The 13,812-nt window shown below is 43.4% G+C and overlaps 2 non-coding genes across 2 annotated transcripts; both read left to right on the forward strand.

The window, feature by feature from the left end:
• Positions 1 to 3,140: 3,140 nt before the first annotated feature.
• Positions 3,141 to 3,259, forward strand: LOC138361601 (5S ribosomal RNA). Its single transcript, XR_011227062.1, has one exon. It is a non-coding gene; the product is annotated as a 5S ribosomal RNA (ribosomal RNA).
• An 8,093-nt stretch (positions 3,260 to 11,352) lies between these two features.
• Positions 11,353 to 11,471, forward strand: LOC138361602 (5S ribosomal RNA). Its single transcript, XR_011227063.1, has one exon. It is a non-coding gene; the product is annotated as a 5S ribosomal RNA (ribosomal RNA).
• The last annotated feature ends 2,341 nt before the right edge of the window (positions 11,472 to 13,812 follow it).

Raw genomic sequence — 13,812 nt, forward strand, 5'->3', positions numbered from 1 at the left:
ACGTCACCCCGTTGCCCCTCCCCTCCTTCCTCTGGCTGCAGCCAACAGGCGGCTCACCTCAATCACTATTATCGCTGATTTTGCTCTATTTTTTGGATTTGTGCAAAAGTCATTTCACAGGGACGTGAAACAGACGAGTAGGCAACTGCAGTTTTGAAAGCGTTGTGAGAAAGCCGTGTCTACTCGACCACAAGCGTAAAGTAAGGGCAGGCAGGAGTTGCAATGCTACTAGTACGTCCGCTTGATGGGATATAGTCGGGAAATCGTGCGGGCATTCGATCAATTCGATTCACACAACTACAACACCATGACTGGACGCGGCAAGGGAGGCAAGGGACTCGGAAAGGGTGGCGCCAAGCGTCATCGTAAGGTGCTACGTGACAACATCCAGGGCATCACCAAGCCCGCTATTCGTCGCTTAGCTCGTCGTGGCGGCGTCAAGCGTATTTCGGGTCTCATCTACGAAGAGACCCGTGGCGTCCTGAAGGTGTTCCTCGAGAACGTCATCCGTGATGCTGTAACCTACACGGAACACGCCAAGAGGAAGACCGTCACTGCCATGGACGTGGTGTACGCTCTGAAGCGCCAGGGTCGTACCCTCTACGGATTCGGCGGATAAGAGCTTGGCTAATCCATCGATTCCACCCACCACCACCTCAAAACGGGACCTAATTAGGTCCCTATACTTTTTTACTGAAGGGCTTAATAGACGATAACATAAATTGTTTTGATATCAGCTAGCACATTGGGTCTTATGAAATCTATTTTTTATCCTCGCATGCTTAAAGGGACTCTGATTGGGGAGGGGGGGGGGGAAGGTTTGTTACGTTATATACTAGCAGAGCAGGATCATTGGTGGGGGGGGGGGGGGGGTGTGAGGGGAGAGAGAGAGAGAGAGAGATCTTTCCCAACTCTTCCTTTTTACATGAGGAGCTACCCGTTTTATTCATTTTATCCTTCTCAGAGCTGTTTTGATAGTATCCAAATGATGGTAAATGAAAAGGGAGGACACGAATATTTACCCAGAATTCAGGACTGGCAATCGATATGCATGTTTGAGTGAGAATCTTTTTCTCTCTCAACTTAGGTATACGTTTATGTCGTACCTAAAAGCGAGAACCACACTATTGGGACAAGTATGCAAGGCCCAATTTTCCTAACAAGCACAGTTAATTTTGTTATTTTCGAACATTTCTTTCCAAATTGGTTTATCCAATTAACAGTATTATATTAAGATCATGAATTGCTGGGTTAGGTTAGGTTAGATTAGCTTAGGTTAGGTAGGTTAGGTTAGGTTAGGTTAGGTTAGCTTAGCTTAGCTTGGGTTAGCTTAGGTTAGGTTAGGTTAGCTTAGCTTGGGTTAGCATAGGTTAGGTTAGGTTTGATTACATTTCTATGTTAGATTTAACTCAAATTCAAAACAATTGCCAGTCATTCGGCTTGTTAGTCAACTTGCCTCTAATAGGGGCAATTTGTCTAACAAGACTATTTAGTTTTGTGTATATATATATATATATATATATATATATATATATATATATATATATATATATATATATATATATATATATATATATATATATATATATATATATATATATATATATATATATATATATATATATATATATTATTATAGCTTCAAGACTCTGAACCAATATAGAAGCATCAAGAGGAAGTGCTTGTGTTATGGGCCAATAGGCCTTCTGCAGTTACTTCCATTCTTATGTTTTTATTCCCATTGGTTCGTGTTTTATCTTGTGTAAATGTCAATCACCTTACCCAAAACTTTGGTACCATATCACCTCACCCATGTATGTATGTATATATATATATATATATATATATATATATATATATATATATAATATATATATATATATATATATATATATATAATATACAGAGTAAATCTACCCCAAAAGTAATGATTTATTTGTCTACAAAACTAAACTCTTTTTGGAATCATATGAGGCCCCTCCACTGAGGGGGGAGGCCTGGATGTTTATTGTCATGTGTATTCATGCTGCTTGCATGTCGTCGTTTATTTTGCCTTTGTTGTTTTTTGACAGCTTTCTTTGCCTTGGGTGGTTTGGGAGATTTTGAAGCTCTCTTTATTTTGGGCTTTTTGTTCCCAACAACAAGCTGCTGCTGCTGCTTCTTTTTCAAGGCTGTAGGTGGTTTGTTGCTTGTGGCGGCTTTCTTGGGAGTTACCACGGCCTTCTTTGCTGCTGTAGATGGTTTCTTGGTTGTGGTGGCTTTCTTGGGAGTTAGAACGGCCCTCTTCTCTGCTACGGCCAGCTTGAATGATCCACTAGCTCCACTTCCCTTGGTCTGAACAAGAATGCCGTCAGCCACTGCTTTCTTGAGAAATCTTCGGATGTAAATGGCGATCTTGGCAGCCTCGACTTTGTTGTTGGCAACAACGTACTTCTTGATTGCTTGTAGAGACGAGCCCTTACGGTCTTTGAGTGCTGCGACCGCGGCTAGAACCATTTGACTAGTTTTCGGGTGAGCAACCTGGACGCGAGGTTTCCTGGTGGTGGCCACCACAGCAGCAGCAGCAGCCGCAGCCTTCTTGGTAGGCTTTGCTTCTACCATGATGATGATGAACCAACCAAGGTGATGAGAGACGCTCAGACAGTCACGGGGGAATGATGCTGCCGCCGCTTGAGCCGAACCTATTTATGTGCCGGCACGGTACAGAAGCTGCAACCTGGCAACTCGTCCACCAATCACGACGGTTGGTTTTACGGCTCCGAAACCTGGATCCCATATCTTCTCTAAAATAGAAGCATTTGTTCATGTTCTTTGTAAAAGTATCATAAAGCAGGACAGATGAGACAAATATCATAAAAACTGAAGAGCAGATGAGCACACACATGTTTGTATTACAAAAGAAAATCCACAAATTCATTAGAAATTGGCAGGGCAGGCTGAGGAAGTAGGTAGATGTAAAATGTCTGTAAATGGCGAAAGAACATAAACCCAAGACTGAATAAACGATGTTAAATATCCATGCCAAGGAGACAAAAATATGTTAGGATACAATTACCATTAAGACACCACAAGCAGGTCCGTATCCTGCCGCGATGACTTAAAAGAGTTGGTTATTAGCCACAATGTGTAGGCAGTCTCATGCCAACGGCCACACCACGTTGAGAACACCGCTTCTCGTCCGATCAGCGAAGTTAAGCAACGTTGGGTTTGGTTAGTACTTGGATGGGTGACCGCCTGGGAACACCAAATGCTGTTGGCAATAATGTTTTTTGTTTTGTTTTGTTTTGTTTCGTTTGTTTTTGTTTGAATGGCTGGCTCCACGGGAAATTCACGGAGTTGTGTGGAATAAGGCCTGGTAAAATGAATTAATATGTATGTCATGTTTAAAACAAACTCGCTTAATATAGATATTGTGTGAGGCTTTATACAAAAACAAACAACCAAAACAAAACATGTTGTATATATATATATATATATATATATAGCTTAATCCGGGTTTGAACTCGCAACTCCAAGAATACGCATCACTTATATACACTTTACCACTGGACCACTGCTGCAGGACACTAGCTTGATGCTGAGGTATCAATTTAATGACGTAAATGCCATTTCCACAAATAAATGATAATTAAAAAGTATTTGTATGTACAAATCTTTTCTGTTTAAAAGGCTACAATATCAGTTACTGATATAATTTGTGTTAATGTTTCTATACCCACAAGAAGGCATATTTTTGCTTATATGTAAAGGGTACGGAGAAGGAATCCACAGACCATCATTCCCCTCCCCTTCCCTCCCCCCCCCCCCCCCCCCCCCCCCCAACTCCCACCTACTACCACCACCACCACCACCACCAATCACCACCAATCACCACCAATCACCACCACACCAATCACCACCACCACATCTAACCGAAAACCCCCTAACACATCAACCCTCCCCCCAATCAACAGGCGAAATAATAACCCTCAAATGCCTGCCTGCCTGCCTGCCTGCAAGCCAATACTAACGGTCTTCTCAGAAAGAAAATCTCTTTGTATCTGTATTACTTGATGAAATGTATGATTCTAATAATGAAAATAAATTTTGATGTCGGTTGTATGAGCATAATGACCAATATGCACATGATATGAATGAATTAAATAGTGTAGTTTTAAGTAATTAGGTTGTAGACACATTAAGCGGATATGATATTTGACGCGTCCAGAACTGGTGATTTTTGGTTTAGTTTTAAATGCACCACCACCACCACCACCACCACCATTGCTTCCCCAGAGCCTAATTAAGGACCGGTAAAAGGAGTCAATATGTATGTCATCTATAAAACCAAAGAATGAATAAAAAAAACACACACACAAACCTACATAATAGTATTAGGAAGATTGTATGGCAAAAAAAAAAAGTATTATTCCCATTGGGTCGTTTGAACTCGCGACTTCCAAAACACCAGCCACACACCTTACAACCCAGCCACCATAGAGTTGGTATAATTGTGCAACTTTAGTTATAAAAGTAAAGTTTTCTCACATTGTATTGATAACTTAAAGGATTTTTTTTTATTTTGCATGTACAAATCTTATTGTCTGTTCTATGAAAAGGCTTGATGTAAATTATGTATTTTTTGAATGATTGAATTGTAGGCACATTAAGCGGATTCGATATTTGATATATCCAGAAAAGGCGATTTATGTTCAGTTTTAAAATGCATCACCGTTAACGCTAAAGGACTGGTAAAATGACTCGATGTTTGTCATTTTTAAAATAAACACTAAAACAAGGCCCTTAACATATATAATGTTTGAATATAAATTGAATGCATATAAATACAAAGTGGGAGTGGCTGGCTGGCTGGCTGGCTGGCTGGCTGGCTGGCTGGCTGGCTGGCTGGCTGGCTGGCTGGCTGGCTGGCTGGCTGGCTGCCTGCCTGCTGCTGGCTGCCTGGCTGCCTGCCTGCCTGCCTGCCTGCTGCCTGCCTGCTGCCTGCCTGGCTGCCTGCCTGCCTGCCTGCCTGCCTGCCTGCCTGCCTGCCTGCCTGCCTGCCTGCCTGCCTGCCTGTCTGGCTGCCTGGCTGCCTGGCTGCCTGCCTGCCTGCCTGCCTGCCTGCTGCCTGCCTGCCTCTGCCTGCCTGCCTTGCCTTGCCTTGCCTTGCCTTGCCTTGCCCTGCCTTGGCTGCAGCTGGCTGGCTGGCTGGCTGGCTGGCTGGCCGTAAATCAACTCTTAACAACACCACACACACCACACCACACCACACCACACCATCACTCATCACCCATCACCCACCACCGGCCCCAGTCTCCCAGCCTCTCTTATATACCCGAGCAGGCCCTTTAAATTATTTGAATTGTTGCACTTCGGCCAATGGCAGGCACGATCGCTGCTGCTCAAACATATTCTGGTTCACAAGTATTAAATATATATATATAATATATATAATATATATATATATATATATATATATATATATATATATATATATATATATATATATATATTCATGAAACACATTAAAACCTTGATCATTTATTCATCATTACGTCTAGTGAAGAATTGCTTTTGTTCATTTGTATGATTAAAAATGGATAGAATATGAATTCCTCGCTTAAAGTAAAATATAAAATATATATTGGATTTATATGATTGGTTAATATTCCAAGTGATGCTGAATATCCCCTATAATTTTGTTTTGTTTGTTTGTTATGTACACATTCCAAATGAAATCAATATAAATGTTATTATTAATGTTTGAAAGTTGATTGTCTACTTGAATCTCTCTATTAAAGTGTGTGTGGCTCCGGATGGAGCCTGGTTATGGTATTTGTCGCGGTGGGTGGCAGAAGTGCTTACTTCTTCTCTGTCTTCTTTGGCAAAAGAACTGCCTGAATGTTTGGAAGAACACCTCCCTGTGCAATGGTTACGCCAGACAGAAGTTTGTTGAGTTCTTCGTCGTTGCGGATGGCCAACTGCAAGTGACGTGGGATGATACGGGTCTTCTTGTTGTCACGTGCGGCGTTACCGGCGAGCTCGAGAACTTCGGCAGCGAGGTATTCCATGACGGCTGCCAGGTAGACAGGAGCGCCAGCACCGACGCGTTCGGCGTAGTTGCCCTTACGCAGCAGACGGTGAATTCTGCCCACGGGGAACTGAAGTCCGGCCCTGCTGGAGCGAGACTTTGACTTGCCCTTCACTTTGCCTCCCTTGCCGCGTCCTGACATTGCTGCTGCTGTTGTGGGTTTGTGGTGTTTTAATGCCGGCCCGCAGATCGAGCTTCGTGTTATATACCCCGCTCAGGATCAAGGGAGTCCGCCACTGACCAATCAGCGCGCTCCGCCACGCGACCCGCTCTGAGCTGAGTCGCGAGCGGGATATAAAAGGAAAGCTCGACTCGCGCAAAAGTTCATTATTGTACTGCAACGCCAGCCAGCACGAGCATCATCATGCCACCCAAGGCATCTGGAAAGGCTGCCAAGAAGGCCGGAAAGGCCCAGAAGGCCATTGCCAAGGGCGATAAGAAAAAGAAGCGCAGGAGGAAGGAGAGCTACAGCATCTACATCTACAAAGTGCTGAAGCAGGTCCACCCCGACACTGGTATCTCTTCCAAAGCCATGTCGATCATGAACTCGTTCGTGAACGACATCTTTGAGCGCATCGCCGCCGAGGCTTCTCGCCTGGCCCACTACAACAAGCGTTCCACCATTACCAGTCGGGAGATCCAGACGGCTGTAAGGCTCCTGTTGCCCGGAGAACTGGCCAAGCACGCCGTCTCTGAGGGCACTAAGGCCGTCACCAAGTACACCTCCTCCAAGTAAACGGCTTACTTACTGCCCTGTGGTGGTGGCTTGGCCTCAAACCAACAAACTCGGCTCCATTGGAGCCACACTTTAATTTCTAAAGAGATTGTGAGTGTTAGACACCAATACTATTATAACAAAAACCTCTGTCACTGAAAGCAAATAGCTATAAAATGAGAATATTTATGAAACTGTCTGTGTGTGTTTCTCTCTCTCAGTCTCTGTCTGTCTGTCTGTCTGTCTGTCTCTGTCTGTCTGTCTGTCTGTCTGTCTGTCTGTCTGTCTGTCTGTCTGTCTGTCTGTCTGTCTGTCTGTCTGTCTCTCTCTCTCTCTCTCTCTCTCTCTCTCTCTCTCTCTCTCTCTCTCTCTCTCTCTCTCTCTCTCTCTCTCTCTCTCTCTCTCTCTCTCAACACATATAAGCACTCGGTATCTTTTTTCTAGAGATTAGAGATTCATTGTTATGTTCCACATTAGGATTACTATGCAGGCCACCCTCTTAGGTTTGAAAATGTCAAGAAAACGGTTAATTTAAAATGTCATCTCCTAACTTAACAGATTAAGCCAGAGGACCGAAAACAGAATAAAACAGGACTGGACAGTATGTCACTTATACAAGCTGCTTTTATTTCTAGTACAGTATGACAATTTTTATTTTGGGGGGGGGGGGGGGGTGATCCTTGACAGTGCATAAGAGCGAAAAGCGACGGCGTTTTGTTTGTAAGAGAACAGGTTGTACTACAAATGACTTGATTTATTGATATCACGTGTATGTATGACACCTAAATTAGTGTATTTGTTTATTTATTTATTTATTTATTATATGTGTAGATGAAGGTTAATTCATATGACTGATGCTAGGAATGTCTGAAATCTCCTTAGAAGGATATTTTGGCCCTGAGAAGGGCCGAGTTTGGTGTATACTAGGGTGGTCGATTTAGCTTATGCACGCTCTCCACGGATACGGCGAGCAAGCTGAATGTCCTTTGGCATGATGGTGACACGCTTGGCGTGGATGGCACAGAGGTTAGTGTCCTCGAAGAGACCGACCAGGTAAGCCTCGGATGCCTCCTGTAAAGCCATGACGGCAGACGACTGGAAGCGAAGATCGGTCTTGAAGTCCTGGGCAATCTCGCGCACCAGACGCTGGAAGGGAAGTTTCCTGATGAGCAACTCGGTGCTCTTCTGGTAACGACGGATCTCACGCAGGGCGACCGTTCCGGGCCTGTAACGGTGAGGCTTCTTCACACCCCCTGTGGCAGGAGCAGACTTGCGTGCTGCCTTGGTGGCCAGCTGCTTACGAGGAGCCTTGCCTCCCGTGGACTTGCGAGCAGTCTGCTTGGTGCGAGCCATGGTGAACAACTGTGGTTTGTGATGGCCGGCGCCGAAAAATTTTTGCTTATATACGCCGTCTCGAGGCGCTTGCTCGAGCGCCATTGGCTGCTCGACTCGCCTACGTCACCCCGTTGCCCCTCCCCTCCTTCCTCTGGCTGCAGCCAACAGGCGGCTCACCTCAATCACTATTATCGCTGATTTTGCTCTATTTTTTGGATTTGTGCAAAAGTCATTTCACAGGGACGTGAAACAGACGAGTAGGCAACTGCAGTTTTGAAAGCGTTGTGAGAAAGCCGTGTCTACTCGACCACAAGCGTAAAGTAAGGGCAGGCAGGAGTTGCAATGCTACTAGTACGTCCGCTTGATGGGATATAGTCGGGAAATCGTGCGGGCATTCGATCAATTCGATTCACACAACTACAACACCATGGACGGCAAGGGAGGCAAGGGACTCGGAAAGGGTGGCGCCAAGCGTCATCGTAAGGTGCTACGTGACAACATCCAGGGCATCACCAAGCCCGCTATTCGTCGCTTAGCTCGTCGTGGCGGCGTCAAGCGTATTTCGGGTCTCATCTACGAAGAGACCCGTGGCGTCCTGAAGGTGTTCCTCGAGAACGTCATCCGTGATGCTGTAACCTACACGGAACACGCCAAGAGGAAGACCGTCACTGCCATGGACGTGGTGTACGCTCTGAAGCGCCAGGGTCGTACCCTCTACGGATTCGGCGGATAAGAGCTTGGCTAATCCATCGATTCCACCCACCACCACCTCAAAACGGGACCTAATTAGGTCCCTATACTTTTTTACTGAAGGGCTTAATAGACGATAACATAAATTGTTTTGATATCAGCTAGCACATTGGGTCTTATGAAATCTATTTTTTATCCTCGCATGCTTAAAGGGACTCTGATTGGGGAGGGGGGGGGGAAGGTTTGTTACGTTATATACTAGCAGAGCAGGATCATTGGTGGGGGGGGGGGGGGGGTGTGAGGGGGAGAGAGAGAGAGAGAGAGATCTTTCCCAACTCTTCCTTTTTACATGAGGGAGCTACCCGTTTTATTCATTTTATCCTTCTCAGAGCTGTTTTGATAGTATCCAAATGATGGTAAATGAAAAGGGAGGACACGAATATTACCCAGAATTCAGGACTGGCAATCGATATGCATGTTTGAGTGAGAATCTTTTTCTCTCTCAACTTAGGTATACGTTTATGTCGTACCTAAAAGCGAGAACCACACTATTGGGACAAGTATGCAAGGCCCAATTTTCCTAACAAGCACAGTTAATTTTGTTATTTTCGAACATTTCTTTCCAAATTGGTTTATCCAATTAACAGTATTATATTAAGATCATGAATTGCTGGGTTAGGTTAGGTTAGATTAGCTTAGGTTAGGTTAGGTTAGGTTAGGTTAGGTTAGCTTAGCTTAGCTTGGGTTAGCTTAGGTTAGGTTAGGTTAGCTTAGCTTGGGTTAGCATAGGTTAGGTTAGGTTTGATTACATTTCTATGTTAGATTTAACTCAAATTCAAAACAATTGCCAGTCATTCGGCTTGTTAGTCAACTTGCCTCTAATAGGGGCAATTTGTCTAACAAGACTATTTAGTTTTGTGTATATATATATATATATATATATATATATATATATATATATATATATATATATATATAATATATATATATATATATATATATATATATATATTATTATAGCTTCAAGACTCTGAACCAATATAGAAGCATCAAGAGGAAGTGCTTGTGTTATGGGCCAATAGGCCTTCTGCAGTTACTTCCATTCTTATGTTTTTATTCCCATTGGTTCGTGTTTTATCTTGTGTAAATGTCAATCACCTTACCCAAAACTTTGGTACCATATCACCTCACCCATGTATGTATGTATATATATATATATATATATATATATATATATATATATATATATATATATATATATATATATATATATATATATATATATATATATATATATATATAATATACAGAGTAAATCTACCCCAAAAGTAATGATTTATTTGTCTACAAAACTAAACTTTTTTGGAATCATATGAGGCCCCTCCACTGAGGGGGGAGGCCTGGATGTTTATTGTCATGTGTATTCATGCTGCTTGCATGTCGTCGTTTTTTTGCCTTTGTTGTTTTTTTGACAGCTTTCTTTGCCTTGGGTGGTTTGGGAGATTTTGAAGCTCTCTTTATTTTGGGCTTTTTGTTCCCAACAACAAGCTGCTGCTGCTGCTTCTTTTCAAGGCTGTAGGTGGTTTGTTGCTTGTGGCGGCTTTCTTGGGAGTTACCACGGCCTTCTTTGCTGCTGTAGATGGTTTCTTGGTTGTGGTGGCTTTCTTGGGAGTTAGAACGGCCCTCTTCTCTGCTACGGCCAGCTTGAATGATCCACTAGCTCCACTTCCCTTGGTCTGAACAAGAATGCCGTCAGCCACTGCTTTCTTGAGAAATCTTCGGATGTAAATGGCGATCTTGGCAGCCTCGACTTTGTTGTTGGCAACAACGTACTTCTTGATTGCTTGTAGAGACGAGCCCTTACGGTCTTTGAGTGCTGCGACCGCGGCTAGAACCATTTGACTAGTTTTCGGGTGAGCAACCTGGACGCGAGGTTTCCTGGTGGTGGCCACCACAGCAGCAGCAGCAGCCGCAGCCTTCTTGGTAGGCTTTGCTTCTACCATGATGATGATGAACCAACCAAGGTGATGAGAGACGCTCAGACAGTCACGGGGGAATGATGCTGCCGCCGCTTGAGCCGAACCTATTTATGTGCCGGCACGGTACAGAAGCTGCAACCTGGCAACTCGTCCACCAATCACGACGGTTGGTTTTACGGCTCCGAAACCTGGATCCCATATCTTCTCTAAAATAGAAGCATTTGTTCATGTTCTTTGTAAAAGTATCATAAAGCAGGACAGATGAGACAAATATCATAAAAACTGAAGAGCAGATGAGCACACACATGTTTGTATTACAAAAGAAAATCCACAAATTCATTAGAAATTGGCAGGGCAGGCTGAGGAAGTAGGTAGATGTAAAATGTCTGTAAATGGCGAAAGAACATAAACCCAAGACTGAATAAACGATGTTAAATATCCATGCCAAGGAGACAAAAATATGTTAGGATACAATTACCATTAAGACACCACAAGCAGGTCCGTATCCTGCCGCGATGACTTAAAAGAGTTGGTTATTAGCCACAATGTGTAGGCAGTCTCATGCCAACGGCCACACCACGTTGAGAACACCGCTTCTCGTCCGATCAGCGAAGTTAAGCAACGTTGGGTTTGGTTAGTACTTGGATGGGTGACCGCCTGGGAACACCAAATGCTGTTGGCAATAATGTTTTTTGTTTTGTTTTGTTTTGTTTCGTTTGTTTTTGTTTGAATGGCTGGCTCCACGGGAAATTCACGGAGTTGTGTGGAATAAGGCCTGGTAAAATGAATTAATATGTATGTCATGTTTAAAACAAACTCGCTTAATATAGATATTGTGTGAGGCTTTATACAAAAACAAACAACCAAAACAAAACATGTTGTATATATATATATATATATATATAGCTTAATCCGGGTTTGAACTCGCAACTCCAAGAATACGCATCACTTATATACACTTTACCACTGGACCACTGCTGCAGGACACTAGCTTGATGCTGAGGTATCAATTTAATGACGTAAATGCCATTTCCACAAATAAATGATAATTAAAAAGTATTTGTATGTACAAATCTTTTCTGTTTAAAAGGCTACAATATCAGTTACTGATATAATTTGTGTTAATGTTTCTATACCCACAAGAAGGCATATTTTTGCTTATATGTAAAGGGTACGGAGAAGGAATCCACAGACCATCATTCCCCTCCCCTTCCCTCCCCACCCCCCCCCCCCCCCCCCCCCCCCCAACTCCCACCTACTACCACCACCACCACCACCACCAATCACCACCAATCACCACCAATCACCACCACCACCAATCACCACCACCACATCTAACCGAAAACCCCCTAACACATCAACCCTCCCCCCAATCAACAGGCGAAATAATAACCCTCAAATGCCTGCCTGCCTGCCTGCCTGCAAGCCAATACTAACGGTCTTCTCAGAAAGAAAATCTCTTTGTATCTGTATTACTTGATGAAATGTATGATTCTAATAATGAAAATAAATTTTGATGTCGGTTGTATGAGCATAATGACCAATATGCACATGATATGAATGAATTAAATAGTGTAGTTTTAAGTAATTAGGTTGTAGACACATTAAGCGGATATGATATTTGACGCGTCCAGAACTGGTGATTTTTGGTTTAGTTTTAAATGCACACCACCACCACCACCACCACCACCATTGCTTCCCCAGAGCCTAATTAAGGACCGGTAAAAGGAGTCAATATGTATGTCATCTATAAAACCAAAGAATAAAAAAAACACACACACAAACCTACATAATAGTATTAGGAAGATTGTATGGCAAAAAAAAAAAGTATTATTCCCATTGGGTCGTTTGAACTCGCGACTTCCAAAACACCAGCCACACACCTTACAACCCAGCCACCATAGAGTTGGTATAATTGTGCAACTTTAGTTATAAAAGTAAAGTTTTCTCACATTGTATTGATAACTTAAAGGATTTTTTTTTATTTTGCATGTACAAATCTTATTGTCTGTTCTATGAAAAGGCTTGATGTAAATTATGTATTTTTTGAATGATTGAATTGTAGGCACATTAAGCGGATTCGATATTTGATATATCCAGAAAAGGCGATTTATGTTCAGTTTTAAAATGCATCACCGTTAACGCTAAAGGACTGGTAAAATGACTCGTTTGTCATTTTTAAAATAAACACTAAAACAAGGCCCTTAACATATATAATGTTTGAATATAAATTGAATGCATATAAATACAAAGTGGAGTGGCTGGCTGGCTGGCTGGCTGGCTGGCTGGCTGGCTGGCTGGTGGCTGGCTGGCTGGCTGGCTGCTGGCTGGCTGGCTGGCTGGCTGGCTGGCTGGCTGGCTGGCTGCCTGCTGCCTGCCTGCCTGCTGCCTGGCTGCCTGGCTGCCTGCCTGCCTGCCTGCCTGCCTGCCTGCCTGCCTGCCTGCTGCCTGCCTGCCTGCCTGCCTGCCTGCCTGCCTGCCTGCCTGCCTGCCTGTCTGGCTGCCTGGCTGCCTGGCTGCCTGCCTGCCTGCCTGCCTGCCTGCCTGCCTGCCTGCCTGCCTGCTGCCTGCCTTGCCTTGCCTTGCCTTGCCTTGCCTGCCTTGGCTGCAGCTGGCTGGCTGGCTGGCTGGCTGGCTGGCCGTAAATCAACTCTTAACAACACCACACCACACCACACCACACCACACCATCACTCATCACCCATCACCCACCACCGGCCCCAGTCTCCCAGCTCTCTTATATACCCGAGCAGGCCCTTTAAATTATTTGAATTGTTGCACTTCGGCCAATGGCAGGCACGATCGCTGCTGCTCAAACATATTCTGGTTCACAGTATTATAATATATAATATATATAATATATATATATATATATATATATATATATATATTAATATATATATAATATATTATATATATTATATATATATATATATTCATGAAACACATTAAAACCTTGATCATTTATTCATTCATTACGTCTAGTGAAGAATTGCTTTTGTTCATTTGTATGATTAAAAATG

This window comes from Procambarus clarkii, unplaced genomic scaffold, assembly GCF_040958095.1.
Source record: "Procambarus clarkii isolate CNS0578487 unplaced genomic scaffold, FALCON_Pclarkii_2.0 HiC_scaffold_501, whole genome shotgun sequence".
NCBI lineage: Eukaryota > Metazoa > Arthropoda > Malacostraca > Decapoda > Cambaridae > Procambarus > Procambarus clarkii.